Source organism: Eumetopias jubatus, unplaced genomic scaffold (genome assembly GCF_037043125.1).
Source record: "Eumetopias jubatus isolate StellerSeaLion01/CBP00866 unplaced genomic scaffold, mEumJub1_p1.0 scaffold_1, whole genome shotgun sequence".
Taxonomy (NCBI): Eukaryota; Metazoa; Chordata; class Mammalia; order Carnivora; family Otariidae; genus Eumetopias; species Eumetopias jubatus.
The window spans coordinates 42,853,088-42,873,493 of NW_028274807.1; positions in this window are offsets into that span (position 1 = coordinate 42,853,088).

Genomic DNA, 20,406 nt, shown 5'->3' on the forward strand with positions numbered 1-20,406 from the left:
CAACAGTGTCTAGTCTAGAGCCCAGCGTTTTCACTAGGGTAGTCCTCGGTGCTTCTGTGGTACTGTGCATTGTATTAATAGTAAATGGCCAATTTATGGACAGCTAAACACTCACGAACTTTGGGGAAGAGGACTGGAAAACTCCATTTCAATTGGTTTTAAAAATATACCAAAAAAATGTTATCTTGAGAATTTACACATGACATATATTTGTTTTACATGTTTTGGCTTCCTTAATATTCCTTTACTTTGCACTCTTCTGTTCCCACTTCTACTCTTAAGTACATTTTCACATTTTTTAATGAAAATGGTTTTAAATCCTTGTATTTAAAACCTCTGAAGTTTTCTTTACTAAACAAAGATAGGTTTATCTTTTCTTCCTAAGTTCACCCAGTCAGGGTCACCAAACAATAAAACTATACTCATTGTATTTTTTACAGTTTAAAACATATTTTTTTCTAAACATTTTCCTAAGAAACAGGGCCTTTAATTTATTTATTTGAGAGAGGGAGAGAGAGAGATTGAGAGAATGAGTGGGAGAAGGGGCAGAGGGAGAAGCAGGCTCTCTGCTGAGCAAGGAGCCTGATGTGGGACTCAATTCAAAGGGCCCTGGGATCATGACCTGAGCTGAAAGCAGACACTTATCTGACTGAGCCACCCAGACACCCAAGAAATGGGGCTTTTATATTGTTTCCATGTATTTCTTATCTCTGTGTGTAGGCTCCAGAAGCAAAAAATGTCCTATAGTTAATTGAATGAATCCCTTCCTCCTCAATATCCATTTCTTTCAAATAAGGAAAATAACACTAGAACAATTTGGAAGAAGCTTTATGGGATGTTACATCTATATTACAAATAATCTTGGGATATATCTTTATATTTATTTAACATAGAGATATACAGAAGAATATAAGAGAAGGAAGAAAACATTATATCTACTTTTATGGCCATCGGAATCACAGCTGGTTGTATAAGGAAGCATCTAAAAAATAGGTGACAGTTTCAAGGTATCTAGATCTGGTTTTACAAATTTTAGAATTTATAACATGGATTAATAGTAATATATTGGGAGACTTGAAAAAATGTTTCTAGTATGAATGTGTTTTACATTGAATAAGTTAGCCATTTAATACATTATATCCATATGCAAATTGTCTGTGCAACTTGGAAATATGTAATAAAGAATATTTTATTATTTGGGAGGTCATATTTAATGGGTACAGAAAGAAATACATGAGAATTCCAGGTTAATAATTTCAATATTTCTATTTTATTTTAATATTTTATCCTCTACATCTGTCCAATCAAATAAGATCTTAGAATTTAAATCCTTACAGCATTTCATTCTTGTCCCTGGAAACAGAATGATCTGAGGTCTTATAATCTCCCTGTGCCCACCGCAGTGAACCTCATGAGTACCCTGCATTAAATGACCTAAGAATATTACTTTCAGCCTTATGAATAATCTGGTATAAGTTTCTGATTCATGTATCAGTTTGATGACTTTTAGAAGAACCACATTCTAAAAATAAATCACTTATTAAAGGCTTTAAGCCCAAATTTTGATGATTAAAAGTATTTTAAATATTTTTTTTCCCTCAGGCAAATTTGTAGGCCCTGATGCTAAGAGCTCTGAAAAATCTGATTAGGTGTCCTTAAGATCTGAAGATGTTCCTAGTTCATCCAAACCCCTAACCACGGGAGTACATTCAGTTTAGACTAATCAAATTCAGAACGATTTTTAGCTGCAAATTTATTAAAGACTTTTACAAGCTCTCATTTACTTTTTCACTTACTATTATCATTGTTACTGTTGTAATTTTTTGGAGCAGTGGTTAAGCATTTCTCAAATTACAATGCTGGATAACAGCCAGAGTGCCAAATTAGGTCAAGGGGCCAGGGAAACCATGTACAAATGATCTCTAACGTTGCAGGTTAAGATTATTTGCTGTTGTATATACAAGTCCTAGGGATTTGTGTTGAGCTCTAAGTCTAGAGAGTACTTTAGCTGTTCTTACCTGAAGGAGAACAGTGCTGGGATTTAACAACTGGCAAAGCTAAGTGCTGTATGTGTACCTGTGAATGCACGTACTTGAGGGAGTTATGGGTTTAATTGCTTATGCACTAGAGATTACCTCATAGCAGGCATTCAATCAGTCTTTACCAGGGTGTAAGACGTTCAAGGGCAGGAACAGGCTTTGTGTACTCTCTCTTATGTTCCTGCCTTGCCCCCTGCATATCCTATACGATATGCACAGTTCAAGACAAATAATTTATGTAAATGAATGAAGGAATCCTAATTTGCTGTATAACATACTATAAGAATGTCCTTTTATTTAGAGTATGTTGAAAGTGAATTTAGAAAGGCACAATGATAGCTTCCCTACTGTGCTTAAGCTTTTTTTTATTTTTTAAAGATTTTATTTATTTATTTGACAGAGAGAGACACAGTGAGAGGGAACACAAGCAGGGGAGTGGGAGAGGGAGAAGCAGGCCTCCCGCCAAGCAGGGAACCCAATGCAGGGCTTGATGCGGGGCTCGATCCCAGGACCCTGGGATCATGACCTGAGCCTAAGGCAGATGCTTAATGACTGAGCCACCCAGGCGCCCCTCAACTTAAGCTTTTTTATGATGCAAAGAAAGGACTTCTCTGTTGGATTCATAAGTCAAAGGGGTTATGTCCAAACAATCTGTGTGTGAACAGATGTAGTCCTCTTTTTAAGTGGTCTTGATAATATTTCTTAATATTTGTTTGACTTTTAATTGGTTAAATAATATGTTTTCTTATCATAGTAAATGCAGATTTCTGACCAATATTGTTATGTCCTTTGGCAGAGAGGCCTTATATCTTTTAATAATAAGAGAAAGAAATTAAGTCAATTATAATATTATTAATTACAGGAGAAAAATGCTAAGATGCACTGATGTCGGCATAGGCCTTGATAAAACTTAGGGCATTTAAACACTAATTTAATTTAATTTAAACACTGTCATGATTGCAGGCCTGTTGAAATGCTCCTGAGCTCAAGAACCTTGACATGACCCTGCAACTGCCCTAAGCAACCACTTACCAGGATCTATTGAGTAGCAAAACTCAATGTTAAATTGGGCTTATACAGACCATGCATTCCTGCCCCTTATGTAATGAGCCACGGCCTATACAGTAACTCAAAATATAAAACTGGTTTCTAGCATTTACAAAAACGGCAGAAATAATTATTGATCATTATGCTCCTATATGATCAAGAATGTGATTCGGTGTATTGTTACACTGATAAATTTAAGCAAATGTTGACATTTGCTCAAGGGAACAACAAAAAAAAGTAATTATATTGAGAAATTTAGCTTAGTCATAGCCTTGCTATTACTGGCAGCAAATTTAAGAAAATAAGTTATTCTTTTTTTCATGATGCTCATTTTTTTTTTCTATATTTTAAAAAACATTTGGTTTTTGTTTTACTTAAGAATAGGGGGAATGGATCTGTTTTTCTTGGGTGCTAATTCCTTTTAAGTTTTGAATCTTTTCATGATTACAGCAATTTTTCTCATTTATATTTTACCAGTCACTTTATCATTAACTTTCCCACTTTGTTCTGAGTTCCATTCCAGCAGACCCATGTGGAAAGTCACTTCCATGCAAGAGGGTTTGCTTTTCTGCCTTCAGACCCATTTCTGAGTGGGGTGGTAGAACACTAGCCACATACTTGCATCTAATTTTAGCGCACTAAGCAGATCCATTCATGATAAGGTCCACACCTTTTCCTCTTTTATTAACTTGTCATAGGGAACTTTCCACGAGACCAAAGATGTAGGTTGAGAAAGAGGCAGTTAAACAGTAGGAACAGGTACCACCAAAGTCTTAGTTATCTGCTTATGCAGTTCCTATGTCTTTAGGACCTATTAGAGCTTTGTCTTATATATCTCATCACTACTTTATAAAGGAATGCTGCTGTGCAAACCGTTGCTAAGGTTTGTTAGATCAGGAAACATATCATCATAATGGGCATTTTGGTTTATGGTCATTAGATATCTCACGTTCAGTCACTTAGTCCATACAAGGGCCTACTCACAAGCCAGGAGCTGCTTTTCAAATGTGGAACAGTTGCCAAAAGAGGAGGACATGATCTTATTTCAAAAAGCCCTAGGGATTTTGCTTATTTTCTTTCTGGAGTTTACCAAAAACTTCCTATATCGTCTGTATGCCACAGACAATTCCAAAACCCTTTGAACTACTGAGTCATTATGCCCAGGAGTAGCAGAACGGTGCTACAACCTAAACCTGATGAAATGAAATTTCATGTTCCAGACCACACTCAACACAGGCAAGTGAGGTACCTGGTAACTTGGTGCAAGAAGCTCACTGAAATACTAGATATCTTGTCTCCAAAATCCAAATATATCTACAGAACAATGTGCTTATTCTTTTTTGATGTTGGTCTTGTCTTTTAGTTTAGAAAGAATATTCTGACATGACCTAAGTCACTGGACTCCTGGAAACCCCACCAACAGAACAGATTGATGAACAGTAGTGGTTTATCTCCTCTCTTTTGGTACAGGTTTGTTTACTAAGTTGTCCAGAGTGCTAGCTAAGTAGCAAACTAACAACCTCTCTATTAGGAAAGAAAACTAGAGTTGACAAAACCCAGTGGCAAGACAGTGATGTTACAAAGTTGTCTCAGACTTGTAAATGAAAGTGTTTATGATTTTGCTTATTGACTTTAATAGAAAATCAATTATTTGCTGCATAACAGGTACTAAAAGCTGTGTTGAGTTGTGCCTGTAAAGATACCTAATCTGGAGCCATAGCTGCAGATGGGAATCAACACTTGATTAAGTTTTTGATATTCTACTGTCATTCTCCATGACCTGGTAGGCTTTTGCACTGACTGAACATAATAATCAATTGGTGCTGTGCTAGTAATCACAATCCTTGCATATCTCAAGTCCTTGATGGTAGCAATAATCTCTGTATTTCTCCCAGGGATGATGTTTTGGTTTACTATTTTCAAGGAGAGAAGAAATACAGAGGGTTTTCTTTGGTTCTATAGTAATAGCTCTGTTCTAAGTATTAGGGAACCAGTATAAGAATCCTGCATGCTTGGTATATTTGGTTTCTACTATAAGCTCTAGGACCACTGCTAGAACAACACAAGACTTACTTTGTCTAGTGGAACATGATGGTATTTGGGTCTCTGGGAATATGCATGAGTTCAGAGCCAGTATCTAATAAATTCTGATGTATGGGTATTTCCCTTTCTAAAAGCATTCTGGTAAATGGTAATGGGTCCATTTGGGAACCTAATGCAGGTTTCTTTTTCAAACTGATCAGCCTCAACCTTTATCATGGGCTATGTTTTGTCTTCAACTGACTGAGGTAAATTACGGTCAAATTTTTGCCCAGCAAATCTAGACTTTATCATCATATATAGCACTTAAGTTGACTCCTAGAGATCCATTTATTTAATTTCTGAAGCTATGAATAATTAGTAATAACCACAGATTACTATGAGTGAAAACACTATGGTGATGATGACCATTTTCTACCTACAGCTAATGGTATGGCACCATTATGGTATGGCACACCTTTTCTCTAGTAGTTGCATGCCTCCAGATGCCATTAATCTAGAGTCTCATTATTGCCATTGAGATCATAGAGGCAGCTTTTACTGTAGCATCTCATACTGGCATCTCTGGCCTACAGAGTATAACCACCAGAGACCTCATTGAGAATACCCATGACCCCCTCACGAAGGCATTTCTTAATGTCTTGTTGAGGGAATGTGCTCCCAGATATCCCAGGTGGATATGGCTAGGCAGTGACTGAGAAGGTTCCACTTAACAGATTTATTCCATCAAGTCTATTTTCTTAAGAATTACAATTTTCCTTTAGAGTATGACAGGTAGTTTTTTTGCCTTTCAATTTCATTAACCATAACTCTTTGTTGAGTGAAGGCTTAGATTAGCCAACCTAGCAGAGTATTTATGTCCTGCACAGGTGCTCAAGCCTGCACAACAAATTCTGAAACCAATGTGAGTGCATCCATGCCATTAATTAGAACCTAATGAATCTTAAATTATATCTGTGGTCTAACAGGCTTAGAGCCAATTACTGCACATGCTTCCCAGACTCCCAACAATTTAGATTTGTGAATGATTTTAACTCATTTGATGTATACATTATTTCCTTCTAGAACAGACCTTGTACCACACTGTCTGAACTATGCTGAGATATAAGCCTTGATACATATCTGGAAGGAAGGAAAGAAAACAAGATAGTTCTGGAAATGATTTCATCACCTTATGAAGCCAATTGCCTCAGTGCAACCAGGTGCTGAGGATGGACCAATCTAAATTCTGATTCTTAATTATGGTTATCATATTAGCCTATGTGATTAGTATGTTTGTACCTTTTTCATATTGGTTTGATTTCCTATTTTTATTTTAGCAATCTTATGCAACTTCTTTAACCTCTTCATATCTTTTCCTATACATAGTTATAAATTATAAATAAAATAAAACAAATGCATTTGGATGTTAAAAAAAAAAAAAAAAAGCAATGGCTAGAGTCTTGGAAAACCACAAAGATAAGTGCAGAATCCTAGAACCTTGCTACCAGAAGCAAATGTCACCCTCCTCAGGTATAAAGGTCTAAAATGTGTGGTAGGAGAGGTTTTCAGGACTGGAAGGAAATATAAAATGGGCCATCCTGAGTGCAGTAGTGCTGTCTATTCAGGAGGGACAGCCAGCCTGAGGTGACTTCAAAGGAAGGGCATCAGGAGAATTAAAGCTGACCTTGCTCTCATCCCTTCTTCCAAAATTTTCCTGGGCCTCTCCAGCTAGAAGTAGAGGGCACAGGAGATCTGATGATGTTTTTCAACAGGTCAGCCTCTTGAGGCACAGAGTAAGATGAAACAGAGAAGAGAGTGGAACTGGAGGGACAAATGGGTGGAGATGCCAAGCGCACTTTATTTTCATTGACTTTTTATGAAATTCTGAATATAGCCAGAAATTTCATTTTTCCCTGATTGGGTGTATCTGTAATTTCTAAGATGCAACAGTTACCAAATGTCCTAAGGATGCTCCGTACACACAAGAAAGATGGTAGTACATGTGTATTTAACATAGTGATTATATGATTCAGGAAAATAGCATTAATAAGAGATTCAGTCCTGGAGACTGTATTTGGGTTTATGCTGCTCAAATTTACCAAATGATCCAACTTTTTCAGTGCAAACATGAAATTCAGACATTGGGATGCTATGATTTATCCTATAAATGATCTCCAGCTCTATCATAGCATGTAGGTAATTTCCTCAGATTAAAGAATAATTTGATCTTTATAATCGTCTTTTGTTTCTTCTTTGAAAATATGAAGTAGGCTGAGAGCATATATTGTAGTAAAGCTATGCACATAAATTTGATTTCAAATAAGTTTGATCTGGGATTAAGTGGTGTGTTATATACGATTTATAAAATAATATTATTTTGTAAGATAAAGTAATTTAAATTATATGACACTGTGTATACATTTAGGGTCAGATATTTTTGACAGCTCCGCATGAGTCCCTTTCACTATGCATGCTGAAATAATTTATAGTTTCCTCATTCTTTTTATCTACGGTACAGCCACTTAAAAGTCAAGGAAACTAGAGCAATCTGGGCTCTACTTTGGGGGAAACTTTCAATTTTCATAGCTCTGCTATAAGCAATAATGATAAATATATTGCTCAGATAAAATTTATAGTGGAAACATTTCCAACATCTCCATCTGCTGTTACCTTTTAGTTTAATATGTAAGTTAAAGCAGCATGTTCAACCTGCAAGCCACATTTACTTCACAGTAATAAATACCACTGATCTGGAACATTTAGAATTCAGCATCATTGTAGAACTGATGAAAAGAGACAGGAAGAGAATTTCTATTTAAACTAGTGCTATGTTAGTAACAAAAGGACCAGTAACAACAACTGGGATTCACACTATTTTTTTCCTTCATTTTTTGATGTAATATGAGACATCAGAATCATGAATGCTTAGATGGAAATAAAAATGTCTTTGCGGAAAAAATGCAATAGTGAATAATGTGCATACTTGTCTATGGCTTAGTTTTAATTCTTTCTTATTTATACTTTGATTTAAGGCTAAAAATAAGAACATTTTCTCAACCTTCACGCTGTGTCCATCTGGAAGGAAATGTGAATATTTCATGTTAAAAGACTCAGCTGATGGACAAAATATGCCATTGAGAAGAACAGTTATGGATTGTTCCTAATAAATAGCAGTTAAAGTCAAGTGTAATACAGATTAAATCACTAGGAGCAAAGCCAGAGTTTTAAAGTTTAGCTGATACCAGTTATTTTAGTTATTCACAAAACCAGGCTATAGAAGACCTAGAAAGGAATTATTAGTCTCTGATATTAGAAGTCTTAAGTAATCAGACTTCTTTGTAATTCTAATAACAGCAAAAAATTAACCTAGGGTTCTTAGCATTTTGACCTCAGAAAAACTGCATTGAAGATTTGCTCCTATTTATGCAGGCCATGGAATAAACTACTGTTTATTTGTCTTGTGGTCTGCTTCATACAAAGCAAACACAAATTGCTTAAATGTTTCAAAAGTCCAAATAAATTGAAACTATTGTTTACAAATAATTTATTTTGACTTTAATTGTCACCATAACTTCAGAATACAGGCTGAATATTCTAAAGCAGTATTTAATGATTTCTAACTGATTGATTAGAGGGAAAAGTGGATAAAGTGAGAGTAATCATATTGTTTCCTAGGTGAACTACAAAAATCAAGATTTATTTCAAGTTTTAAAACTCTGATTGACTAATCTATCAGAAATGCAGAGGAATAAGAAAATTCTGGTTGATTATTCTATCTGAAATTCAGAGGAATAAGAAAAGTAAAATAGTGATGACAGAATTTGTTGTTGCTGTTTTGAGTACAGTTGACACAATGTTACATTAGTTTCAGGTATACAACATAGAGTTTCAACATCTCTAAACATTATGCTGTGCTCACCAGGAATGTGGCTACCATGTTACCATGCAACACTATTACAGTATCATTGACTATATTCCCTATGCCATACCTTTTATTCCCTTGACTTTATCATTCCATAACAGGAAGCCTTTACCTCTCACTCCCCTTCACTCAGTTTGTCCATCCCCCACACCCCTTTCCTCTGGCAACCATCAATTTGTTCTCTGTATTTATGAGTCTGATTCTGCTTTTTGTTTGTTTATTCATTTGTTTTGTTTTTAGATTCCACACATAAATGAAATCATATAGTATTTGTCTTTCTCTGACTTATTTCACTTAGTATAATACTCTCTAAGTCCATCCATGTTGTCACAAATAGCAAGATCTCATCCTTTTTTATGGCTGAGTAATATTCCATTATATATATATGGAAAAATATATATGTAATTTTATATTCCATTATAGATAATATATAATATATATATTCCATATATACATAATGGAATATATATATATGTACTGTATACACACACATATATATATATGCACTGTATACACATACACATACATACAATTCACATCTTTTTTATCCATCCATTTTGATAGATACTTGGGATGCTTCCATATCTTAGCTATTGTAAATAATGCTGTGATAAACATAGGTGTGCACATATCTTTTCAAATTAGTGTTTTCATTTTCTTCAGATAGATAGATACCCAGTAGTGGAGACATTGGGTCACATGGTATTTATATTTTTAGTTTTTTGAGGAACCTCTATATTGTTTCCCACCATGGCTGCACCAGTTTACATTCTCACCGATAGCACACAAAGGTTCCTTCTTCTCTACATTCTCATCAACACTTATTATTTCATGTCTTCTTTATTCTAGCCATTCTGACAGGTGTAAGGTGATCTCTCATTGTGGTTTTAGTTTGTATTTACCTGATGATTAATAATGTTAAGCATCTTTTCATGTACCTGCTGGCCATCTGTATGTCTTCTTTGGAAAAATGTCTATTTTAATTGCATTATTTAATTTTTTTTTTGGTGTTGAGGTATATTCATTATTTATATATTTTGGATATGAACTTTTTTTTTTAAAGATTTTATTTATTTATTTGTGAGAGAGAGAATGAAAGACAGAGAGCACAAGGGAGAAGAGGGTCAGAGGGAGAAGCAGACTCCCCGCTGAGCAGGGAGCCCGACATGGGACTCGATCCTGGGATTCCAGGATCATGACCTGAGCCGAAGGCAGTCGCTCAACCAACTGAGCCACCCAGGCGCCCCTGGATATGAACTCTTATCAGATATATTATTTTCAAGTATCTTCTCCCATTCAGTAAGTTGCCTTTTTGTTTTGTTGATAGTTTCCTTGGCTGTGCAAAAGCTTTTCAGTTTGGTGTCATTCCAATAGTTTAATTTTGCTTCCCCCCACCCCATGCCTTAAGAGGTATATCTAGAGAAATGTTGCTTTAGCAGAATTTTTTAGCAGAAATTACTGCCTATGTTCACTTTTTGAAGTTTTATGGTTTCAGGTCTCTTTAATCCATTTTAAAATTGTGTGTGTGTGTGTGTGTGTGTGTGTGTGTGTGTGTGTGTGTGGTGTTAGAAAGTGGTCCAGTTTCATTCTTTTGCTTGTAGCTGTCCAGTTTTCCCAATACCATTTATTGAAGGGACTGCCTTTTCTCCATTGTATATTCTTACCTCCTTTGCTGTAGATTAATAGATCATATAAGTGTGGGTTTATTTTTGGGGTCTCTATTCCATTCTATTGATCTATGTGTCTAGCAAACTGCATTGAACTATACATTAAAAGAATCATTCACCATGATCAAATGAGATTTATTCCAGAGATACAAGGATGGTTTAATATTTACAAATCAATAAATGTAATATAACACATAAACAAAACAAAGGATAAAAATCATATGATCATCTCAATAGATGTAGAAAAAGCATTTGATAAAATTCAATATCCATTCATGATAAAAACTCAACAAAGTTAGTGTAGAGGGAACATACCTCAACATAATAAAGGCCATATATGAAAAACCCATGGCTAGCATCACACTCAGTAGTGAAAAACTGAGAGTTTTCTCTATAAAAAGTCAGGAACAAGATAAGGATGTCCACTGTCACCACTTCTAGTCAATATAGTACTAGAAGTCTTAGTCATAGCAATCAGACAAGGAAAGAAAAAAGGCATCCATATTGGAAAAGAAGTTAAAATGTCACTATTTGCAGATGCCATGATACTATACATAGAAAACTTTAAAGACTCTACCAAAAAACTATTAGAAATAATAAATTAATTCAGTAAAGTTACAGCATACAAAATTAATACCCTAAAGACTGTTGTGTTTCTATACATGAATAATGGAGTAGCAGAAAGAGATATTAAGAAAACCATTCAATTTACAATTGCACTGAAAAGAATAAAATGCCTAAGAAAAAACTTAACCAAAAAGGTAAAAGACTCACTCTGAAAAGTGTAAAACATTGATGAAAGAAATTGAAGATGATACAAATAATGAAAAGATACTTCATGCTAATGGATTGGAAGAAAGTATTGTTAAAATGTTCATACTATCCAAAGCAATCTACTGATTCAATGCAATCCCTATCAAAATGCCAAGTAATTTTCACAGAACTAGAACAAATGATACTAAAATTTGTATGGAACCACAAAAGACCCCAAAAAGGCCAAAGCAATTGTGAGAAAGACAAACAAGTGTGGATGTATCACAATTCCAGGTTTCAAGATACACTACAAGCTGTAGTAATCAAATCAGTATGGTGATGACAGAATTTTAATGAGTCCAGACTTACCATATATTTCATAAAAGGTAGAATTATAGATTGGATAATGTGTTCTAACAATATTATAAACCATTCAAAGTGTAAAACTTCAAAAATGACTTGGGCTCTCATTTGTTATTGTGGTCATTCATATTCATTAATTCACCAAAAATGCCCTGAATCCCTTTAAAAGTTAGAGACTGACTAGTTTCTGGAGATTTTATAACAGTAAAAAAAAAAAAAAGCACTTGCATTTAATAACATGATGTTTAATATTTTTTAATTTCATGAATGAGTTTATTAAATCTGTATTGTATTCGAAATAGTTGCTTTGTGCTTTCAGAATATTCAGAATATTTTTAAGTATACCTCTTTGCAGTGATTTTTGTAATAATTTGTTTGCATTTCTCCTACTAGAGACAGTGGTTGATTAGGGAGTTGAAGAATCATTTTCTGTGTTTCATGTTTTTAGTGTATACTAACAAGTGCTAAGCTTAGAGATTGTATCCACTCAATCTTTTTTCAGTGGATGAATCAGTTAAAGTTGTGTGGTCATATAGCAGTCCTATTGATCTTTGAAAATGAGAAGAAGAAAGAAAGATATATTAGTAATCATCAAAAAATTTTGTTTAGGTTTGACTGAATCTATCCATGCTACCCTACACTAAAATAAAATAAATGAACAAAAATAAATACAGCAAAGAAACTAAAAGATGAAAACCTCACAATTTCAGGATAGTCAAATTATTTGCTTCTCATCAATATGTTCTTGGAGAGATGTAAATGCAAATGCTTTACAAATGATTTGGGGAAGACAGTTGTCAAAATGAAATCAGTGGCATGGATGGATATAATTCAGTTGTACAAACATTTATCATTGTAAAGGCAGAATTCTCAGTTCTTTCTTCTTTAAAGAAGAGTGTTAAAATAAAGCTTGTGAATATAGTTGATTATTTGAAAACAAAAAAACCAAAACCCTAAGTGCTCTGTATCAATAGAGTGCCACTTTGATGGGAATCCTGAAAAGCAACTTAGATGTGTATTTCTGGACATTTTCTGATGCTAATCATATCTCTTTCATGGATTTTAATAATATGTTCTGAATCTACAACATAAATTTTTATTGATTTATTCAATTTTGACCAGCATTTATTAAACATCCATTTTGTGTACAACACTGGGAATATAAAATTAATATGAAAATGCTATTCTTCTTTCAGGAAACTTATATGTGAAAGAATGCAGTATCTAGAAAATCTTCAAAATATTTAAATAAATGGATCATATAAAATGATCACTATGTGGTAACACAAATAAATAATAATAGTTAATTTTTCAAAATTAGGTAATTTATTTAAAGAAGCCCAGAGATAGGGAGACAAGTTAAGGGATCATTTGAACAGTTGAAGCTGAAGAAAATGTAGTCAATGAATATAGGGGCATAGAATATGCAGAAGCCTGTCCATGTTGCTGAAGTCTTTGGTACACACACAAACATTTGTCTTCTGGTCTCCACTTATATTCAGATTTTTCCCTCCCACTACACATTTCAAGATCCTTTTTACTTCAGCCAACACCACAGTTGGTAGGATTCTTTTTTTTTTTTTTTAAAGATTTATTTATTTATTTTGAGAGAGTGAGAATGAGAAAAAGAGAGAGTACATGAGAGGGGGGAGGGTTAGGGGGAGAAGCAGGCTCCTCGCTGAGCAGGGAGCCTGATGCGGAACTTGATCCCGGGACTCCAGGATCATGACCTGAGCTGAAGGCAGTCGCTTAACCAACTGAGCCACCCAGGCGCCCAGTTGGTAGGATTCTTTACCATATCATGATGGATCTGAACCTTTGTAGTTCTGTGTAGGGTTAATATAGTGTTCCATTAAACTGTAAAACTGTGTACATTAGTATAAGGAGAAGACCTAGGGATCAGTTGGGTTCCATCTGTATTGCTTTTTCTTTAAAAAAATATTTTGTTTATTTGTTTGACAGAGAGAGAGACAGAGATAAGGATAACACAAGCAGGGGGTGTGGGAGAGGGAGAAGCAGTCCCCCCACTGAGCAGGGAGCTCAATGCGGGGCTCGATCCCAGGACCCTGGGCAGTTGTTAAGGCAGACGCTTAACGACTAAGCCACCCAGGTGCTCCTGTATTGCTTTTTAATACAAAACACATATTTTCTTTTATAATCAAAAGGAATTATCAGAAAAAATGCAGAAACCTTATTTTTCCCCTTCAGTTTATTCAGTGGCATGAAGAACTCTAAAAGGCTAAATGAGTCTCTGCTTCCAATTCTGTGGAGCCATTTATGTGTCTCTTAGTGGAAGCATTACTTTCTTGGGCATCAGACTTCTCACAGATTTGAGAATAGTGAGATTGAAAAGAAATATTTCAGTAAGTGTTTAGGTGTATAAGGAAAATTATGATCCCTATTTATACCACCTGGTTCTATTAGAATTGTTGGAGAAACAGCACCACATCTTGGCTATTGGCTTAGAGCTTACCACACTCTGTCTTGCAGCACTGTAGTGGTTGATACTTAAAGTAATAGTACATCATTCCTCCTTTCCCTAAGGTCAGCCATTTTTGTGTGATGTGGTAGATGGTGAGCCCTTGGACATAAAAGTGTTGCTTAACTGCTTGCTACTAATTAAGTTGCTTAATTTAAATCAATGTTGTATGTGTTACTATAATGGCATATAAGGCATTTAGTTGGTCTATGGTGAATGCAATTCCACAACTAGATTAAGTATCTATTTTAGTAAAGGCAAATGTTCATCCAAGTTTATGGGTGGGGTTCCAGTGCAATCAACCTGCTATCAAGTTATTATATGGCTCTTACAACACTAAAGTTTGAGAAACCCATAAGGACTGCATTTTTGATGGCTGCTAAGGAAAAATCTTATACTAAGTATTGGTATTGATTGGATTAATGGGGGCAAGGCCATTGTGTGGGCCCATGCATAGACTATCTCCATTGCTAGGGATGCTTTTTCATGACATCAATGAACATGCACTATAGTGACTGAGAAAGTATGGTGACAAACATGTACAGAGTGGTTCATCTTCCATTTGATTATTCAGATCTTTATACAAAATGGCAATCTATTGAATGTGAGTGCAAACAAGACAAATATTTTTAAAAGTGGGCCCATTTGAGAGATCCACACACAATCTCCTTTTCCAAGTCTCCAGGTCAACAATCTTCTAATATTCATTCTTAAAAATGCCTGAACATCTAAACTAAACAATTAGTCACTGCCTAGGGACCAATAAATATCCTAACTGCAAGCCTCTTCTTCTTATAAGCAAAGTGGATAATCAGGTGGCCAGCCTGAAGCTCTTCCTAATGGGGTTAATTAGCTTCTCTACCACTAGTGGAGCTATAATGTCCTAGCCATCCACATCTGTGCAATGCCAGCATTTTGTGCAGAGCCATCAGGTTTAATTAATTTATTTCTTCTTTGGACAACTGATGACAGAGTCCTCATAGGTTCACTGGTTTATGTGGATGGAGAGTTGAGTTATAGCTGGAATACATGCCTTGGAAATATGAAGGAATTTCCAGTGTGAACCATCTGTACTTTCTGCACAAGACTGGGCATTGTTCCATATGTATGACTTTTACTTTATAATTAAGTGATATTTTGCACTACTAAAATATTTGTCAGGATAAAATAACATCTAATTCATGACTAGAGACAGGTTAAAAGGTCATTTATTATTCCATGATAAATTGCTCAGGCTCTGTCAGGTTTTCTCAGCAAATCAGAAACTGTTTTGCCAAGGAGAGATAGTTGGTAAAGGAGACATACAACCAAACCTTCAGAATACGCACTGACCTTATCCCAGATACCAGACAACTTTCTTATGCACTGGAGATCTTTGAGCACAATTGATTTCTGTAAAGTCTTAATAGCCTGGAGGAGGAACTACTTGCCCAGTAGCCTATATTATGCAAGAGAATCTTCTTTTTGGTGGTGGTGGGATCCAGTTCAAAGACTATAGGTTTTTAGGATATCTGTAAATAAGTCTTACTGGCTCACCAAATGTAGTTTATGTTATTTGAAACTACAAAGATGTTCTCTAAATATTGTCTCTTTCTTAATTGTGGAGAATGAGGGTGCAGCAACTTACCCTTCATTTTCAGGTGGATGTCCTGATATGCTTAAAACCTGAAACATATTTTTTATGGGATTTGTTTCTAACTTTTTCTCATTCATATATCTTTTTAAAATATATTGTTGATTCATGAATTGAATTAAATTGTTCTGGAAATGAGACCACATATGGAATAGTAATTATAATTTGGAGTCACTCTCTGGTAAAGTTTATAAAAATTTACTCTCCTTTTCAAATACTCATCCAGCTAATTTGGTGAAGCAAATTATATTCATCTTTCAAGTTTCAGTGGTAGTACTCATCTCTGTCAATTTTCCAGTTCTGTGATATACCATCTGGTTTATTATTTTGGTAGAAAGCAGGAGTTCATAGGAATTTATCTTTGTTATTTGTACCAGGAGAATCATAATTCTCCTTCATAGGACAAGAAGACATGTAGGAATTTTTCCAGTCAGTATCTTCTTCAAGAACTAGAAATGTAAACAAGCATGGGTTCGAAATCCCCTGACATTGCTGTAAAGGCTACAGAGAACAGTCCCTAAATGCTTTTCAAATATGCTTCTGGAGCACCTCTCTTATTTTGTTTATTTTTTTTCAAAGATTTATTTATTTATTTTAGAAAGAGCAAGAGAGTGCATGGGAAGGGGCAGAGGGAGAGGGAGAGAATCTCAAGCAGACTCCATGCTGAGTGCAGAGCCTGATGCAGGGCTTGATCTCATGACCCTGAGAACATGACCAGAGCCAAAACCAAGATTTGGATGCTTAACCATCAGCAACACCCATGTGCCCCTGGAGCACCTCTTTTAATTTATTTCCTATACTACTCACAAATGTCTTGACAAAATTAGCAAGCTTTGGGATTACTTTAGTGCATAAGCCATTTATCCTTGGCATGACCTGACTATTCTACCCAATCCCATACCAGTCATGCTGGAATTTGATTCTAGTTATATCTCCGGAGTCAGTAAGAAATGGGAGTGAGGATGGAGCATTGAGATTTTTTTTTTTTCTGATAAGGTTTTAAAATAAGGGGAAAAAAGATTTTCAGACAAGGGGCTGCTTGGACTGCTGGGGAAATATCAAAGAGTATTCCATGCCATTCAGATGTGCAAATATGTACTTTCTAGTTTTTAGGATCCTAGGTTTTCCAAAACAGAGTCATATCCTATACAAAAGATAGAGCTTGGCTGCAAATGCAACTGTCATTATAAATCAGCAACTTACAGGATTAATCTTTGCATTTGGTTTTCAACTATCTGTCTGTGACTACAGGTGATAATAGATATTTTAACACCATCAAAGAGTCTCCAGATTTAAGTGCATTAGTTGAGCTAAAAACTTAGGAATGTGATTTTGTGCTCTCTAAATCTGTCAAACAGTGTTAAGAGCAATCACATTGCTCCACATTTCTTGAGTTTCTCATTTTTTAAAGAAATATCTTGTATTAGTTTCTTAGGTCTACTATAACAAAATACCACAAAGCCAAAGAGGCTAAATACCACAGAAATTGATTCTATCACTGTTTTGGTGAACAGAAGTCTTAAATCAGGTTGTTGGCAGTACGTTCTTCCTCTGAAATCTGTGAGAGAATACCTTCCTTACCTCGTCTTAGCTTCTGATGGTTTGCAGGCAGTCCTCAGTGTTCTCTGGTTCACAGCTGTATAAGTTCAATCTTTGCTTTCATTGTCACATCGCATTTGCTTTCATTGTCATATGCCCTCTGTGTGTCTCTGTCTTCCCATGGCTGTATTCTTTTTTTTTTTTTAAGATTTTATTTATTTATTTGAGAGAGAGCGAGAGAGAGCACAAGTGGGGTGAGGGGCAGAGGGAGAAGCAGACTCCCTGTTGAGCAGGGAGCCCAATGTGGGGTTCGATCCCGGGACTCTGGGATCATGACCTGAGCTGAAGGCAGACGCTTAACCAAGTGAGTCACCCAGGCGCCCCACCCATGGCTGTATTCTTATAAGAACACCAGTCATATTGGACTAGGGTCCCACTCTCCTCCAGTATGATCTCATTTGACTTAACTAATTCCATACACAATGGTCCTATTTCCAAAAAATTTTACTTTGTGAGGTGCTGGAGGTGAGGATTTTAATGCATCTTTTTCAGGGTTACACAATTCAACCCATAACATATTCTTGGCTCCAGCTACATGTGCAGCCCCATAGGTCTTGCTTCCAGGTAAACCCAAGTTATAATTCAGTTAATGGCTTTTCCTTTGTATGGATAAAATTCTAACTTCTGAATATTCATAGATTTTCAGTGATTTTAGATTCATTTAAGATAGATAATGTATCCTACATTTCTTTTATTTCCCTAAGGGTCTGGATCCTGAATCTCACTCCTGGTACCAGTTTTTGTGACAGATTTCTTTGTTACAAACAACTGGGGCTAATTTAGACTTTTTTTTTTAAGGGATATATTGTTAAGATGCCTGGAAGCCTTCCGTATACATGAGAATGCTGGCTAACAATGCTTCATAGCATGTCAGAGGCAAAATGATGACCAAGAACCTGGCTAAGATTATACCAGAAAAATAATCACCAAGAGTGAACACTAAAACTATGGACTTTAGTTAGTAATAATATATCAATATTGACTCATCAATTACAAAAAAGAATGCCCACACTACTGTAAAATGTGAATAATAGGAAAAATCATATGTAGGGTGTTGAGGACCCTTTACTTTCCACTCAATTTTTTCTGTTAACCTAAAACTTTAAAAAATGAAGTACATTAAAAATATATGTATTGATAGAAAGAACAAGAGCATGTTGAGATAGTAAAATAACATGGAGGTTCTTACAGGGTACACTTTGGTGACTGCTCTGCTTGAAATATTGGCTGAGCTGGAAGCAAGTGAAGGGCAAGAGTTGGAAGCTGAGCTAGACTGAGCAGCCTTAACCTAAAGCTAAAGGATCTTTGAGCAGAGGGGTAGATTGCTGCAGCTAGTTTAGAATAGCCTACGGATTTCTGAAACATGCAGAAAGTTGATATCTTAGGATAATAGGCTGGTAGTAAGAGAGCCTGGACCCCCAGAGTATGGCAATACGTGAGTAAGAAGCAATCGTTATCAAGTCTCCTGTGGAAATGTGTTAAAAAAAAATAGTAATAATGGTGACTGGATTCATACTTTTTCTCTGTCCATCTCTACTGGCTTCTCCTAAATTTACAGATTGGCTTCCATCATCTTCATCCATGAACAAGACATTTCCTTAAATTTTTAGTCTTACCTAAGCAATGTGTGTGTGTGTGTTTTTTTTTAAGATTTATTTATTTGAGAGAGAGAGAAAGAGAGATTGAGATTGAGAGCACAGTGGGGAGGGAGAGAGAGAATCTTAAGCAGACTCCATGCCCAGTGTGGAGCCCAATGCCAGGCTCGATTTCATGACCCTGAGCCAAAACCAAGAGTTGGATGCTCAATTGACTGCACCACCCAGGTGCTGCTTACCCAAAAAAGATCTTGACACCTCCCTTTGCTACAACATACTTCTTGAAAGAATAATCACCCTCACTGTATTCATATTCTTAGAAACCATTTTCTTCTTAGCAAAATCTTTTTCTTTTTCTTTCCTGTTTCTTCTCCTAACTTGGATTATTATTATTTTTTTATTCTCCACCTTTTTTTTTTCTCCTGGCTATTCTTTTTCAGCTCACTTGTTAGTGTTGGCATTCTCTTGAATAGTGTCTGCCTTTTCAGTGGAAATATAAGGAGGGTTCTGAACTCAAATCTCTTTTCTTTACAACATATGCCTCTTCTGTAAGCAATCTCATGCATATCAAGGGCTTCTATCTCACATTCTCTATCTCAGATGCCCCTTTTTATTCCATTGTCTGCCTCTGAGTTCCACAGTCAACTCAAACACAAAATGTTTAAAACCAAACACTTTTGTTGTCCCTGTAAACTTTCCACTCACCATCCTCTAACATGGAAATCCTGTAATTATACTTAACACTTCTTCCTGACAACCCATCCCTCCTTACCCATGCCATTTATCATCAAGTTTAGTAAATTTGCTCTGAAATGATTCTCAAGTCTACTCTTTTATTTCTATCTGGACTTCTTCTAGTATTCACTGTCATTTACCTGAATGATTATAATCACTTTCTAACAGGTTTGTGGCTACCAGTGTCTTTTTCCTTTGATGCCACCATTGCACAGCTGCTAGAGTTCTCTATCATGTGAATATGTGTCTAGTCTCATTTTTAAAACTTTTTTTATAGGATAAAATTCAAATAATTCAGAATGCCACACAACCTATTTTACATTCTAGCTTCAACATTATTATCTAAGCCAGTGATTCTTAAACTATCTGTGGAGAAGGCCAGTTTTTCTTTTTTTTCCTTCTTTTAATCCATTGTGGGCCATACTTTTATAAAATTCAATAAAAATTCTATATTAGAATAATTATCACTTGCTGGGAGCTGTAGCAATGTCAAATTGCTGTAAGAGTATTTAAACACCTCATTACATTTTCTCTAGTGTCGCTAAATGTTCA